Genomic DNA, 17,051 nt, shown 5'->3' with positions numbered 1-17,051 from the left:
ATTGTAATGGAATTACAGGGTAATTGTTTTAAGAATATTAACTTTCTTAATGAAAATAAGATAATTGGATTTTTCATAGTGAAGGAAATTTAATGTATATAGCCATTTATAACTATACACTCCTGATTTTTTTTCTCCAGATCTATCTCTTATATCGGGGCTTTGATATTTGATTTTTGTAAATAGTTATTATAGTATCAAAATATTTCTAGTGAAAGCTATAGAGGAAAACAATTATTCTTTTTTTTAAAGTATTCTTTTTTTAAAATTTATTTTCCCTTTTGTTGCCCTTGTTGTTTTTCATTGTCATTGTTATTGATGTCATCATCTTTGGATAGGACATAGAGAAATGGAGAGAGGAGGGGAAGACAGAGAAGGGAGGAAAAGATAGAAACCTACAGACCTGCTTCATCACTGTGAAGGGACTCCTCTGTAGGTGGGGAACCAGGGCTCAAACTTGGATCCTTTAGCCGGTCCTTGTGCTTCGCGCCATATGAGCTTAACCTGCTGTACTACCGTCTGACTCCCAGAAAAAAATTTTTTAAATGACTCTCTTGTTAGTATAAATTTCGTTCTTACTCTGAAATTCTAGCAATATCCATCTGCCCTGAGATGACCAAAACAAATACAGCTACAAAATATTATTTCAAAAACATTTATTCTAGGAAATAACTCTTCAAAACCCTTGTCTTTTGAAGTTTCATTTTTCAGTTGTTATCTACTGCCTGAGTTTCTGCTTTATAGGTTAAAGAGATACATTTATCTTTTGTTTATGTGTGAAAACCATGAACTCTTTCATTTTTTTTCTACAAGATACTTAATTTTCCAAGTGCTTGAATGATTTGATTATCCACTTCAACACAGAGGTTTTAAAATAACATAAGACATGTCCAGTGCCTGTGAATTAAGACCTACAGATGATTTATTACTACTGTGGAATAGCAATGCAGTAGTTGTGGCTCATCAGGCATTTCCATTATAAACTTCCAGTTTAAGGCTTTCACTTTATGGCAGAAACCATCCATGAGGCAGATATCCCATTTTTAAGCAAAATTTGACATTGTTTAGTTAAAATGATAACTCAGAAAAATTTAGTTTTATTAAGATAAATTTGTGACTTTATTATTGTTTTTTTTTCAGTTATATCAAAATATCGTCTTGTAATACCTCAAACATTTTGTAGTCTGTTGTATGCACTGTAGTTTTGAAACACTCCAGTTTTGTGATACTCTAATATCAACAAAAATTGTTATATTTTGAAAAAAATTACATGTAGGAGGCCATTTCAACTAGTAAAATCATAACAAAGAAAGCTACTGACTTTAATAATCATTTTCATTCATGTAATGTTATCTGAGAACGTTTTATTTAAAAGATAATGAACTCCAAGTTGAAGGATGGTTTCCAATGATGTGCTTCTTTTGATCTGAACAAAATAATGTTTTTCCATTTATTGTTTTTCAAAATGTTTATTTTGATTACATTTAATTTAACCTGAAAATATTGTTTAGGTGTACTATTCCATATCTATGGATGCAAGATATATAGATTCATCAATTAAATTTAATAAATTACATTAATGCATATTCTATCACTTAAAAGAAGTTCAATACTCACACATGTCACAAATATAGAATGTTACTGATTAACTTGAATACATTATAGAACCAAAATGTAATTGATGTCTAAGGAATACATTATAGAACCAAAATGTAATTAATGTCTAATGATTAGCACTAAGATGTAAAGGAGGCTTACATTTGTAAAAACCTACTTTGGATAAGAAAATTTGGAATATTACCTCATTCATTTCTTGCAAGACGCTGATTTTTCAAGAAACGGAGTCCCATAGATGGTAGATAATTTATCTAGGGCCAGAAGTCTAGTAAAACAAACATAACATAAAACAAAAAAACAAAACAAAACAAAAGGAAATTCGACCTAAATTATGACACAGAACTTGTGCTTCTGAATTATCTCTTTTCCTATTTTGTTTGACTAATGATAAATATACATGAGGCAGGTGTATTCAGCACCTAACTCAGTGTTCAGTGCTCTGTGAACATTCAATGATAAGTGAATAGAGATAAAAAGATATCGGAAGTCGAACGATAGCCAGCTGGTTAAGCACACTTGGCGCAAAGCGCAAGGACTGGCTTAAGAATCCCAGTTAGGCTGGGAGCATGGATCAACCTGTCAACGCCCATGTTCAGTGTGGAAGCAACTACAGAAACCAGACCTTCTGCATCCCACAATGACCTTGGGTCCATTCTACCAGAGGGATAAAGAATAGAAAAGCTATCAGGGGAGAGGATGGGATATGGAGATCTGGTGGTGGGAATTGTGTAGAGTTGTACCCCTCTTACTCTATGGTTTTGCTAATGTCTCCTTTTTTTAAATAAATAAAAAATAAAGAAAGAAAGAATCCCTTTTCAAGCCCCAGGCTTACCACCTGCAGGGGAGTCACTTCACAAGCAGGGAAGGAGGTCCGCAGGTGTCATTCTCTCCCCATCTCTGTCTTCCCCTCCTCTCGCCATTTCTCTCTGTCCTATCCAATAACGATGACATCAAGAACAATAATAAAACAAGAGCAACAAAAAGGAAAATAAATATTTTTACAAAATTTAAATAAAAAAGAAATAAAAAAAGATATATATCTACTAGGGTTATCATTGGGGTTTAATGCCAATGCTATAAATCCCCCAATCTCAGTAGTCTTTTTTTTTCTTTTTTTCTTTTCCTTTTTTTTTTTACTTCTTAAGACAGAATTTGAGAGGGTCAGGAGATAGAGTGTTAGAGAGAAAGACACCTGCAGACCTGCTTCACTCCTCAGAAGGCTTCCTCCCTGCAGAGAACAAGGGTCCAAACCAGATCCTTGTGCATGATATAAGCTCGACCCACCAAAGCATTTAATATTTATGAAACAAATGTTAAGGATTCATTATGCATGCAAATATGAAACATGAAATTTATACACTACATTTAAATTTTTCGGAAACCTTTCCACCTTTTCCATTAAAATTTGAATGATTTATATTTCTTTTTATTGCTAAACTGCTATTGTTATGATGTCTAGTAGTATGTTGAATGGAAGTGATGACTAAAATTATCCCTGTCTTTTTCCTGATATTAGGGGAGAAATTTTCAACTTTTCATCATTAATTATAATGTTACTGTGAACTACAATATATGGTTTTATTATAATGAAACAAAAACTTTCTAAATTTATGGTAACTTCTTTTTCATGAAATTATATTAAATGTTGCAAAGTAATTTTTCCATACGAAATGAAATAGTTACATAATCCCCTCATTCTGTTAATAGAGTGCACTATATTGATTTCATTTTCAGATATTGAACAATGCAACTAAAGAATAAATTTCATTTGGTCTTGGTGTATAATTCTTTCAATACTATTGATTTCAGTTTGGTAATAATCTTTGCATTAATATTCATCAAGAATACTGGTCATAGGAACCAGGAAGTGGTGTACCAGGTACCAGTTAGAGCACCTACATTACCATGTCTGAAACCAAAGTTCAAACATCCCTCATCTCCTATCCCTACCTGCAGTCAGGAAGCTTCACAAATGGTGAATCAACACTACAGGTATCTCTCGCTCTCTTTCTCCATTTTTTTCAATTTCTTTCTGCCAGAAAGGAAGGAAGGGAGAAGGAGGGGAGGAAAGGAATGGGAAATGGTATAATGGTTATGCAAAATGTTTTCCTTTCTGACGCCTTTCACCACTACTCACATGACAGAACTGAAGTGTTCTGGTTTCTTTCCTTTTGTATCTATCCCATTATATATATGAAAGAAAAATTTTAAAAATGGGAAAAATATCAAAGAAAGAAAGGGAGAAAGAAAGAGATGAGAAAGATCAGATAGAAGATATATAAATAGGTCAATTAGGTACATAGATGATAGATAGTTAGATTATAGATAGACAGATTGTAAGAGGACTGGTGTTATCATGTAGACATTGAGCTCCAGCAATATCCCTGGGTGCAATTAAAATTAAATAAAAATAATATTGGTTATAGTTTTTCAAACTATATCTTTATCTGATTTTAATAATGCCAAATTCTTTTAAAATTTATTTAAATTTATTTTTAATTTATTTATAAAATGGAAACATTGACAAGACAATAGGATAAGAGGGGTACAATTCCTACCACCAGAGCTCCGTATACCATCCCCTTCCTGACAGCTTTCCTGTTTTTGAACCCCGTGGGAGTATGGACTCAGGGTAATTATGGGGTGCAGAAGGTGGAAGGTCTGGCTTCTGTAATTGCTTCCCCGCTGAACATGGGCATTGACAAGTCAATCCATACTCTCAGCCTGTCTCTCTTTTTCGCTAGTGGGGCATGACTCTGAAGTAGCGGAGCTCCAGTGCACATTGGTGGGGTCATCTATCCAGGGAAGTCCATTTGGCATCATGGAAACATTTGGAACCTGGTGGCTGAAAAAGAGTTAGCTTAAAAAGCCATAAATAAATTGTTGATTAATCATGAACCTATAATCTAGAATACTGCAGATGAAGATTTGGGGTCTCCATTTTGGAAATAGCTAGTATGCCTATTTTAGCTATATTCTAAAGGGCCCATCACTTTTATTAGTTTTTGCCTGAGCCTGACATCTGATATGCAGGTTAACCCAGGTTATTGTCTGGGGAGATGGTGTCATGGCTGGAAAAAGGGCTAGAAAGTTGGATCAGGGAAGAGAGTAGCTCCCAAATATGGGAAAAGTATATGAATATTGTTGACTTTAGACCCTATCGATTTGATCTGGGGCCCATATTCAGCATAGGAATCTATATAACCTCTACATTCCTGTAGGTCTGAACTTGTAATGCCAATCTCTTAAAATTCATTAGAGGTGCTCTCAATTTTCCAATTTTCTTTAGAAAGAGTTCGAGAAAAATTTGTGTTTTTATTTTAATATTTCATAGAACCCCCCCATAACCATTTGGCCCATTTTATTATTGTTGTCACTTATAAGTAAGTTGTTGATTACTAATTCACTACCTCTACTTGTTAAGAATTTGCTTAGATTTTAGAAACTTATTCATAAATCATCCAAAATTCAAACCAGCTTCTCCTACTTTAGAATCTCTCCTTAACTTAAGTATGACTTTCTTTTCTTGCACAAAGAAGTGAAATGCTTACATAAATTATGTAGGATGACATTTGGTAAGTTCTTGAATGGTCGTAGTTTCCTGATGATTATTTGATCATATTCCTGAAAAAAAAATTGTTTTTGAGCAGATCTGTTTTCTTACAACTTCTCTTGCTTCATCTTTGAACTGTTTTCTATTACTTTATGAATAACAATGAATGTAAATTCCCTACACATGAGAATTGCCCTTGCTGCTATTTCTAAGGAGTTGTCTATGACCTTGTTTCAACCTCCTAATTTTTTTTGGCACATAAACCTGCACTGAACATTTTATTTTACTTTTTTCATGTCTAGTAGTATTGCCTTCCTTGGGCCTTTGAGAAACTCTTGAGTGGGGGGTACAGTATAATGGTTATGCAAAGAGACTTTCATGCCTGAGGCTCTCAAGTCCCAGGTTCAATTCCCCCACACTAACATAAGCCAGATCTGAGCAGTGCTCTGGTTAAAAAAAAAAAAAAAGAAACCCTTACCATTTTAAAAGGAACTAATGTACTAGATTCCTTATATTAGACAATACTTTTCATTTATCCATACTAGTCAAATTTTCTTGGGGGGGGGTGAGGAATTTATTAAATAGGCTAGCTTTCTGGTAGTTAGAACTATTTGCCTTCAGTGTTTCATACTAGGCAGTTGAAATTATTTGAGAAATGAATGCAAGCATGAAAAATAGCTAGTGAGACTTTCTGGCTTCTCTGCTTATAATTTTCCACATATAAAAATACATTACATTAGAAATTATGAATCTAAGTTTAAAGAGTGTATCAGTGCCATGTTATCTTTATTATCTGAAAGATGTGGAAATGAATCCTATAGTCAGACTACTTGGGTTTAATTCTACCACTTAAAAATAAAGTCATTTGGTAGTGTGACGGTAGCACAGTAGGTTAAGTGCACATGGTGCAAAGTGCAGGGACTAGTGTAAGGATCCTGGTTCGAGCCCCACCCCCTGCCGCTCCCCATCTGCAGGGGAGTCACTTCACAGGTGTTGAAGCAAGTCTGCAGGTGTCTGTCTTTCTCTCCCCCTGTCTTCCCCTCCTCTCTTCATTTCTCTCTGTCCTATCTAACAATGATGACATCAACAACAACAATAACTACAACAATAATAAAAACAAGGGCAACAAAAAGGAAATAAATAAGTAAGTAAATACTAAAAAAGACAGATACCTGCAGCATTGCTTTATCACTAGTGAAGCTTCCCTGCTCCAGGTGGGGACCAGAGGCTTGCACCTGGATTCTTGTGCATAGTAATGTATGCATTCAACCAGGTGCACCACCACCTGCCCCTTTCATAATATTTTTAATGTCACAATATTTTCATTATCACTGCTCTCTAATCATTTTAACTAATTTTTATTTGCAGAAGACTTCAAAGGTGAATTCAAACATTGTTTCATTTTACTTTTAAATATCTCAGTGGCTACTTTAAGATAATTTTATAAAAAGTAAAATTTAAGGTGTTTACTTATATACTGTTATGGCATTGTCATTATTGGATAGGACAGAGAAATGAAGAGAGGAGGGGAAGACAGATGGGGGAGAGCATCTGGTGCTTATTTAAGTTTTCGTAATTGTTTAAAAATAATTTTCATACACTGACTTTTATTCATTCTCAAATCCATTTTAACTTATTTGTATCAATATTACTACTTGAAAATAGCATGATTCAATGGGTTTCCTGAGCATTTTTGGAGGTTGCAAATAATTTTGCACAGTTCCCATTCTAATCAATTAACAGATAAGTTTTTTTAAATGTAAGTACATTTTCACTGTTGTTTTGTTCACGCTACTCTATTCATTTTCTATCTCCCTTTGTGGGGAATGGGACAGTAGGACCCCACTGTCCAGGAAATCCAGGCCATTGTTTCCATGAGAATCTGAGTGGGTTGACCCCAAATTCACCTGCTTTCTCGGGGGAGAAGCTAGGCAGGTCCCTCCTGACCTCATGAACTTATGATGGGTGGGTTTCCCTGGACGAAGCACCCTTTCAGCACATGCTTAAAACAAAGGTCATGAATTACTGTGTATGACCGACTTGTTACCCACCACAAATATCCTCAACTGCTCCCTTCCCCACCTGCCATGAAGTGCCTGTGATTTACCCTCAGAGAAAGATGCTTTGTGAGCTCATGACCAAACCTTATATGGTAACTTTCCAGTTGTTATCAAATACTTTGTAAGTGAAGATGTAACTATGCATTGTTTTTGGGTTAATGATTACCTCAACATTCTTTCTGGACTATGGGTGTATCTGCCTGCTTGTGTCCCTCAATAAATGAAAGGACCCTCAGAAGCTTCTCCTGGAGCTGGCTGAGTCTGGTGTGATTTTTCCTTTCCCCACCACTGACACCATAACCACCCTGTGACACACACCCCCCCCCCCACAGGGGCTGCTCTGATCCCCTGCCACCACTGGCTAGGGAGGCAGGGGACCCAGAACAACTTGCATCCCTTCTCTTATTTGGTCACTTTTGAATAGTTGTTAATCTCTTAAAACTCATTCAATGTAATTGAATTCTGATATCTTCCCTGAAAGCATTAAATAAACCAAGATAAAATTTATCCTTTTCTTCCAAAACTTTCTGTAGAATTATATAAATATCAACTATTAAAAAATAGAAAACTGAATTTTATTTTGAAAGATGAACAAGAAAAATCCTAAATTGGGACACAATTTATTAGTTGCATGTTTATTGTAACATTTCTGCTTAATCTCACTCATTGTCAAAGATGTTTTTAAAGAGAGTTCTAAAGAGATGTATTAAAGAGAGTTCTACCAATGCTTCCCTCTAAATACTTGGTGGTTTCTAGTCTAACATCCAAACACTAGATCCATTTGGAGTTTACTTTCATTTGTGCTCGTTCTTCTGCATTGTTCAATTCAATTTTCCCAACACCATTTTGTTGAAGAGACCTGCCTTATTCCACTGAATACTTTTGTTCCCTTGCCAGATGTGTATGTGGAGGGTGTGTTTCCTAGCCTCTCAATTCTATTAAACTAGTCTGTGAGTGGATGTTTTGTTCTAGCACCAGGTAGTTTCAATTACAGTAGCCCTATAATACGGTTTGAGGTCTGGAAGTTTGATGCTTCCATTCTTGTCCTTTTAAAGTTCTTCTTGTGCTAAGAAGTTAACATAGTGGTTATATGAAAGACTTCTATGCATGTGGATTCAAAGTCCCAACTTCATTTTCCAGCACTGCTATAAGTCAGAGATAAGCATGCTCTTATAAATAATAACAATAACAACATCTTCATAAAGACTATTGTTTTCCTCTTTATGTTTAAATATATTGTTATTGTCATATTTATTTGTTAGAATTGTTGGCAAAAGCCTAGAAATTCTAATGTGTAAATGTTTTAACCTATGAATTTAATTTTTTAAGCCAACTTTGCAATGCTTATTTTGCAAATAAAGACAAAAATCCAGACTAGGCAAGATTACTTGTGAGCTGTCCTAAAACTGCTTTGAAATATTTATATATTCTTTGACTCTAGGGCTATCACTAGTGCTTGGTGCCAGCATTATGAATCCACTGCTCTTAGTGGACATTTTTTCCATTGTTTTAGGTAGGACAGAGAGAAATTGAGGAGGGGAGGGATAGATGGAGAGAAAATGATAAATACCTGCAGACCTGCTTCACCATTTTTGGAGCTTCCCCCCATACACATGAGGAGGCAGAGGCTTGAACCTAGATTCTTGCGGTGTTCCTTGTGCTTAGTACTATGGTACTATATGTGCTTAACCACGTATGCCACTGCCTGCCCCCCCCCAATTTATTTTCTACATAAGACTAATAGCCTAAATTTAAATTACTTTAAATACATAATCCTGAAGAATTTATATGGATGGAAAAATAAACACAATATATATGCTCAATATTATTGATCTATATAAAATTCTACATTAAGTCTACACTTAACTAACATGTTGAAAGATAAACTCAAGTCCATGTTTTTCTCAGTAAAATATAAAATAAGGGACATTTAAAAATCAGTTGACAGGTTTTGAAATAAAGATTATATATACTAATACACAATCCAGTGATCATACCCCTAAGTATTTATTTGTCCAAAGAACTAAAAACATATAGCTATGTAAAACTGGTACTCAGAAGCTTATGCCAGCTGTATTCATTACATCCCCATTTGATAATGATCCAAATAAAGACAGTCATTTATTTATAGTTTCTTCAACTTCATATTTATAATATCATTTTCCATGTTTTTTAAATAGTTGTTATTATAAGAATGTTATTTTCCTAGGCTCTCATACCCACTGTTCTTTTTTTTTTTTTTAAAGGGAAGCAATAGCTAGCTTCTTCCCAATTTTTTTTAAATCAATTTTCTTTTTTTTTAAATATACTTTATTTATTTATTCCCTTTTGTTGCCCTTGTTGTTTTATTGTTGTAGTTATTATTGTTGTTGTCGTCGTTGTTGGATAGGACAGAGAGAAATGGAGAGAGGAGGGGAAGACAGAGAGGAGGAGAGAAAGATAGACACCTGCAGACCTGCTTCACCGCCTGTGAAGCGACTCCCCTGCAAGTGGGGAGCCGGGGTTCGAACCGGGATCCTTATGCCGGTCCTTGTGCTTTGCGCCACATGCGCTTAACCCACTGTGCTACAGCCCGACTCCCCTATACCCACTGTTCTTAATTCATGACCACAACAAATCGACACACCGCTGTCTCGCTTTATTTCATTGGTACGCTATTTATGAAATTAAAAAAATAAAGTCCACATATTAGCTGAATTTTGTGTTTCTTTCTGTAGCTATAAAAATTTGAACTGCGGTGTGGGGATAGATAGCATAATGGTTATGCAAAGACTCTGATGCCCCAGCTGCAAGGTCCCAAGTCCCCCGCATCACCATAAACAAGTGCCGAGTGGTGCTCTGGTTGAAAAAAAAAAATGTGAAGTGCCAAATATTTTCTACCAGTAGTCTGAATATCTCCCAGTACAGGACAGGGAGTGGAAATCTAAAACCTCCCAATATGTTTTCACTGTGATTTTAGCTTAGTATGTAGTCCCAATTTACTTACAGCACTGTTGTATAAAGGGATCACATATGCATTAACAGAACCTTTTACCTTATGACCAGAAATATTCTTCCCTGGTTTGTGATACATACTTTCCTTCCTTCCTCCCTTCCTTCCTCCCTCCCTTCCTTCCTCCCTCCCTCCCTCCCTCCCTTCCTTCCTTCCTTCCTTCCTTCCTCCCTCCCTCCCTCCCTCCCTCCCTCCTTTCCTTCCTTCCTTCCTTCCTTCCTTCCTTCCTTCCTTCCTTCCTTCCTTCCTTCTTTCCTTCCTTCCTTCCTTCCTTCCTTCCTTCCTTCCTTCCTTCCTTCCTTCCTTCCTTCCTTCCTTTTTCTCCCCACCTGCCTCCCTTCCTTCCTTCCTTCCTTTATCATTCTTTCTTGCCAGGGTTTCACCACTACAAGTCAATATTCCAGATAGAAAGAAAGGCAGAGTGACACTGTAGGAGGGACACTACAGTAAGCAGTAAGGAAGTTTCTATATTTCCATAGCACATCCAATGTGGTGTACTAGGAGCTCAAACCTGGGCCTATGCATGGCAAAGCAGGTGCTTTTCTTGGGGAGCTATCTCACAGCCTGCAAGATTTATTTTCCATAAGAAGCTATAAGCTTAGCTTATACTTCAACACATTTCACTTGTTTGTGTCAAGCCACCTTTTTCTTTTACTTAAAAAATATATATATATTAGTGGGGCTGGGTGGTGGCGCACCTGGTTGAGTGCACATGTTACAGTGTTCAAGGACTCAGGTTCGAGTCCCGGTCCCCATCTGCAGGAGGACAGTTTCACAAGTAGTGAAGCAATGCTGCAGGTGTCTCTCTGTCTCTCTCCCTCTCTATCACCCCCTTCCCTCTCAATTTCTGTCTGTGACTATACAATAAATAAATAAAGATAAAAATTATTAGTAGCTTAAGATTTATTTAGAAAATTACAGGACAACAGGGGTATTATACTGTACCATTCCCACCACCAGAGCTCTATATCCCCATCCCCTCCATTGGTAGCTGCAGTAGTTTCTCCCAAGGTTGCAGCTATGGGTTGACCATTATTTTTATAACTATATGTCTATCTATATATTTTTGCCCATTCTTTCTATGGTACTGACTTCTCTTCCTTTCTAAATCACGCCTACATCTATTACTACTTTTTTTTTTTAAAGCAAATCATTTGTCATTCAACCCTGAAAACTAGGTGAAGGCAAGGCATTTTTATTTGAAAATTCATCCAACTCTGAGTAGGTGATACAAATAAGCATGATTGTGTTTTCAGAGACAGAAAACAAATCATACTTTTAAGAGTCCTCTCTTTGTTTTATGATCTCATTCTTCTGTTAGCTACTGGTTTAATATTATTGATATCTTTTCAATTCATTTTGGTGGAACTTGTATGTTGACTAACATTTCCCATAGTTATTTTTAAAAATGGTATTGTCTCTTTCTATATAAAATTTAAGATAAGATTAATCCAGCTAATCATATACCATGTCTTATTTAAAATCTTTAGTTTCTTTTTTAATTTTTAAAATTTTTTATTATCTTTATTTATTTATTGGATAGATACAGCCAGAAATCAAGAGGAAAGGGGTGATATAGACAGAGAGAGATGACATCTGCAACCCTGCTTCAGCACTCTCAAAACTTCCCCCCATAGGTGGGACGGGGGTCTCAAACCTGGGTTCTTGAGCATTGTAACATGTGCGCTCAACCAGGTGCGTCACCACCGCCCCTAAAATCTTTGGTTTCTAAGACAAAGATCCCAAAAACTAGGTAACAAGAGAGATGGATTCATGTATACCATGTGCTTATAATATGCTTGGATTTGAATAAAGAACATTAAGATTTACTTGTGCTCAAAAATATTCATATTATAACTATTTCTCTTAAGTACGTTTATCATAGTTCCTTTTACAAACTATAATAAATGTTGATTTAGAAATTTTCTCTTAAAAGATTCAGTCTCGTTTTTCATGTCACAAGCTAATGATGTTATTAAAGAAACTTGCAATGTTTCTTCTGCCACACCACATGCCTCCCACCTCTGATTCACTACCTGATCCAATCCCAAAGACAATGTTCTGTCAAATGACATTTGATTAAGTGGGATGACCATCTATCATCAGAGCACAGTGATTAAAATACCCTCTGTTATCAACACCGTCATCCATTAGTTAAAGCTAGAATTCATTTCAGCAGAGAAAAAGATATCAACCCAATGAGGTACTACAAATTTGATTAATCAGCTTCTAATTACTTGAGACCCTCGGAATATCTCAGAATGGCAAGAACAAACTTACCATAAATATATCTAGAGATGAATTGAGAGTAAATGTATTTGGCCTGCTCAGGGATGAGTTTTCAGTGGTAGGGCACACGACATGAATATATTATGTCCTGAGTTGGATTGCTGCCTCTGTCTATAGGAGAGCGATGTTTATGGTCCTCTCTCCTTCTCTGTCACTCTGTCTCTTTCTCCTGCTTCATTAATATTTAAAAGTATTTGATATCACTGAATGTATATAATAACATTTGTAGTTGTCTTCAGATTTCAGCAAAATGCTATAAATCTCTCCTTAGTATTTTGTATCTGCCTTATGTGTGTCTCAAGTAACAAGACAACCTCCTTGTCCAAACTTTTTTTTTTTCTGAACCCTCTTAACAACTACTTCTCTACTGTCAAGACTCCTAGGTTTCTCCTTGAATTGTTCAATTGTAGCAACAGTCTTGCTATGTTAGTTCAGTAGGAATCTTATCCTGGATATCTGATCTTCTTCAATGTAGTCACATCTTACTCATCTCCCAGGTAGTAGTTGATCACTTATGCTGTTTTTTTTCCCCTCCAGGGTTATTGCTGGGCTCGGTGCCTGCACCATGAGTCCACCGCTCCTGGAGGCCATTTTTTCCCCCTTTTTGCCCTTGTTGTTGTAGCCTCGTTGTGGTTATTATTATTGCCATTGATGTTGATGTTGTTCGCTGTTGGATAGGACAGAGAGAAATGGAGAGAGGAGGGGAAGACAGAGGGGGGAGAGAAAGATTGACACCTGCAGACCTGTTTCACTGCCTGTGAAGTGACTCCCCTGCAGGTGGGGAGCCGGGGGCTCAAACCGGGATCCTCATGCCAGTCCTTGCGCTTTGCACCACATGTGCTTAACCCACTGAGGCACCATCCAACCCCCACTTAATACTGTTTTGAGAAAGAGTCAATCAAGTCAATTTAAGCAGAATCTATCTCACTTTGGATGTTTCCCCTTAATAGTTTTCTATACATTACCCCGCCCTTCTGCCTGCTACTTAATTCATTCATTTTTTTTTACATTGATAATTGAATCAGCTTCTGTACTGAAGTCTCTTTCAAGGTACAATTACAATGTACCTTGGGGGGAAAAAAAGGTACTTTTCCTGCTTTACAGATTTGCCTAGCCCTGGTTTAAAACAAATTTCCTCTGTTTAGTAATACAGCATCTAGGATAACAAGAAACAAACAAACAAACCCTAATTTTTCTATAAATGTTATAATCTTCCTATAACTGAATGATATGTCATTATATAGTTCTGAGATTTCTTAGAATGTATATGCGATTCTGAGAAGTGGTAAATGAATTGAAGAAAAGGGGTCAGCATCCTTAAGTTAAACAGTCATTCAGTTAAAACATATATTCCAGGGACAGAGAAATAATTCATTAGCATAGTGTGCTCACTGCTTTGTCATGTGTGCAACCCAGGTAAGAACTCAGCCCCTCAAAATATTAAAGGAAAGATTGGTGCTTGGTCTTTCATTCTCTCTCTCTCTTTCTCTCTTTATGTAAAAAAAAGTATTTAATAAAAATTTATATAGTAAAAAAATATTCTAGTGACTTGATTGTTCTTAGAAACATGTAAAAACAGTTTATATTCGATTTAAATGATATAAACTAATTTCCTAGTTTAGTTCCACATATGTATCTTATTAGAGAGTGGCATAGAGAAAGAGGAAGAGACAGAGAAGTGAGAGCAATCACAACACCCATGGCACAGCTCCACTTTTCACGGTATTAGAGTTCAAACTCAGAATCTCTTGCCCTAAAGAACCAGACTCTTCATAAGCAGCATATTGTTCATAAGCAGAGGTTCATAAGCAGCATATTGTTGAGTTTCCAAGTTTTGTGACTTTTAGTAATTTTCTGTTTGTTGTTGAATGTTAGCTTTACTCCACTGTGGTCTGAGAAGATACTTGGGATGATTTCAATGCTATTGGGTTTGTTCAATGCTATTGTCTTTGTGGCCTAACATGTGGTCTATCCTTGAGGATGTGCTGTGTGAATTTGAAAAGAATATGTATTCCAGTTTTTGGGGTGAAGAACTCTGAAAATGTCCAGGAAGTTTAGTCTTCCCATATCTTCATTTAATTCTCTTGTTTCTTTGTTGATTCTCTGCTTCATTGATCTAAGTGTGGGGTGCTGAAGTCTCCCACTATTGTTATATTACTATTGATATATTTTTTTAGTTCTTTCAGTAGATGTTTGATGTATTTATATGGTCCCTCATTTGGTGCATAGATGTTAATAATTGTTAAATCTTCTTGTTTGATTGATCCTCTAATCATGTAATGGCCTTGCCTATCTTTTGTAACTTTATTTAATTTAAAGTATATTGTGTCAGAGATGAGAATGGCTGTTCCTGCCTTTTTTTTTTTTTGTTCCATTAACCTGTATGATAGTTTTCCATCCTTTCACTTTAAGTCTGTGTTTGTTTTGTTGGTTCAGGTGGGATTCTTGCAAGCAGCATATGGTTGGATTGTGTTTTCTGATCCATTCTCCCACTTTGTGCCTTTTAATGGGTGAGTTTAAGTTATTGACATTTATTGATATTATGTATTTAATGCATTGTAGTGCCATTATTCAACAATTTTTTATTTTGCTCTGATACATGGCAAGTACTATAGTGATGTTCTTGTTTATAAAAGGTCTTTTAGAACCTCTTTCAGGGCAGGCTTGGTGATAGTTGCCTCCTTTAACTGTTGCCTGTCTGAGAAGGTTTTGATCCCTTCATCTAGTTTGAATTAAAGTCTAGCAAGATATATTATCCTAGGTTGAAACCCTTTTTCATTGAGGGCTCGATAGATATCTTGCCATTCCCTTCTGGCTTTTAGAGTTTGAGTGGAGAAGTCTGCTGATAGCCTTAAGGGTTTTCCCCTGTATATGACTTTTTGTTTTTCTCTTGCAGCCTTTAGGATCCTTTCTTTATCCTTACTTCTTTACATTGTAACTATGATATGTCTTGGTGTCTTCAGGTCTGGGTTGATTCTGTTTGGGACTCTCTGGGCCTCTTGGATCTTAATGTCCTTTCTGTTGTTTAGGTCTGGGTAATTTTCTTCTATTATTTCCTCTAGAATGTTTACCTTCCCTTCTTCTCTTTCTTCCTCTGGTAGGCCAATTATATGAATGTTACTTATTTTGAGATCTTCCCATATGTCTCTGTTGTTGTTTTCAGTGTCTCTCAATCTCTTTTTGAGGTCTTTTACCTCTTTCTTAGTTTTCTCTAGCTCATCCTCTGTCTGGCTAATTCTCTGCTTCTGTTAGTCTGCTTTCCCTTTATTCAGCTTCTTTTTTTAAGTTCAGTTATAGTATTAGCTTGTTCTCCTAATTGGCCTTTTAGCTCACCTATTTCAGCTTTCAGTTCTCTAATTACCTCGAGGTAGCTAGTACTTTCCTTGAGGGACTCATCTGTTGTTTCCCTAATGCTGATAGCTCTTTCCTCTATAATTTTCTTCATTTCTGTGATTATTAGGTTTATTATTGCTTGCATACTTTTTTACCTATGGTTACTTCTGACTGTTTTACTGTGTCTTCTGGGTTCTCTATCCAGAGAATCCCAGGTTGTAAGCTGCTTCTGTTTGGAGTTCAGGCCAGCTGTTGTTTCCAAGTTGCCATCTTATCTCCGCCCCCAATGCTAACAATTTATTCATATAGAAACTTAAGAGACTACTCTAATTTGGCCAGTTTGACAACTATAATGTACCAAACGTACCTGGCTCCCTTCTACTTCAATGCCTTGCTTATGTTAGTGCTGTTGCTGGGGCTCCTTCCATATTTAATTTGTCTGTGCTATTTTCTTCCAAATAGTCTGGATCCACAAGAAATCACACTCACTTCATTCTGTTCCTCAGTTCCTCTTGTAGCTCACCTTTCTCACATCAGTCTGTTTTGTTAGCGTTGGAGTTAAAACTATGTTTATTGTATTCTGGGTGGTGGTGCAGTGAATGGAGCTCTGGACCTGAAGCATGAGGTGCTGAGTTCAGTCCTCAGAAGCACACGTATTGGAGTGATGTTTGGTTCTTTCTGGCTCTCATGCTCTCTTTCTTTCTTTTCTTTTTTTTAACCCTGGCATAACAGGGTATCAGAAAACTGAGCTGAAACTCAGATTTGTTTCTCTCAATGGAAATCTTTAGTAAAAGACAAAAGATTTGTGTGATCTGAAGAGAAACCTGTAGCATTCCTCCTATCTTTCTAATAAATACAATCTTTATACAATAATTTATGTTTGCCATAGAATTCTCTTAACTGTGTTTCACAACACAGTTTGCAATCACTATATTATCCTATGGGAAGTGCAAACTAAAAAGTCAAATATAGTCTAAAATACGTGAATGGATTTTATATTTGTAGTATATTAGCAATTTCCTCTATGTGAGGTAAATAAGGAAGTAATTATTGTATAAGATTCATGCTAATCATTATGTATAGGAAGATATTCTTTAAAGCTGAAGGTGCTTTGACCTGGAAAGTGTGGTCAAGAGGTTGCCTTTGAAAATTCAAACAACAGTAGGCTTTAAGTAGAATATTTAATTTATCTCTACCAATTTGGGGC

At 36.2% G+C, this 17,051-nt stretch overlaps 1 non-coding gene across 1 annotated transcript; it reads right to left on the bottom strand.

The window, feature by feature from the left end:
* Positions 1-16,560: 16,560 nt before the first annotated feature.
* LOC132534112 (U5 spliceosomal RNA) lies at positions 16,561-16,676 on the bottom strand. Its single transcript, XR_009545792.1, has one exon. It is a non-coding gene; the product is annotated as a U5 spliceosomal RNA (small nuclear RNA).
* Between the last annotated feature and the right edge of the window lie 375 nt (positions 16,677-17,051).

This window comes from Erinaceus europaeus, chromosome 17 (genome assembly GCF_950295315.1).
Source record: "Erinaceus europaeus chromosome 17, mEriEur2.1, whole genome shotgun sequence".
NCBI classification, from domain to species: domain Eukaryota; kingdom Metazoa; phylum Chordata; class Mammalia; order Eulipotyphla; family Erinaceidae; genus Erinaceus; species Erinaceus europaeus.
The sequence above is the reverse complement of the archived record's forward strand: the minus strand, read 5'-3'. Positions and strand labels throughout refer to the sequence as shown.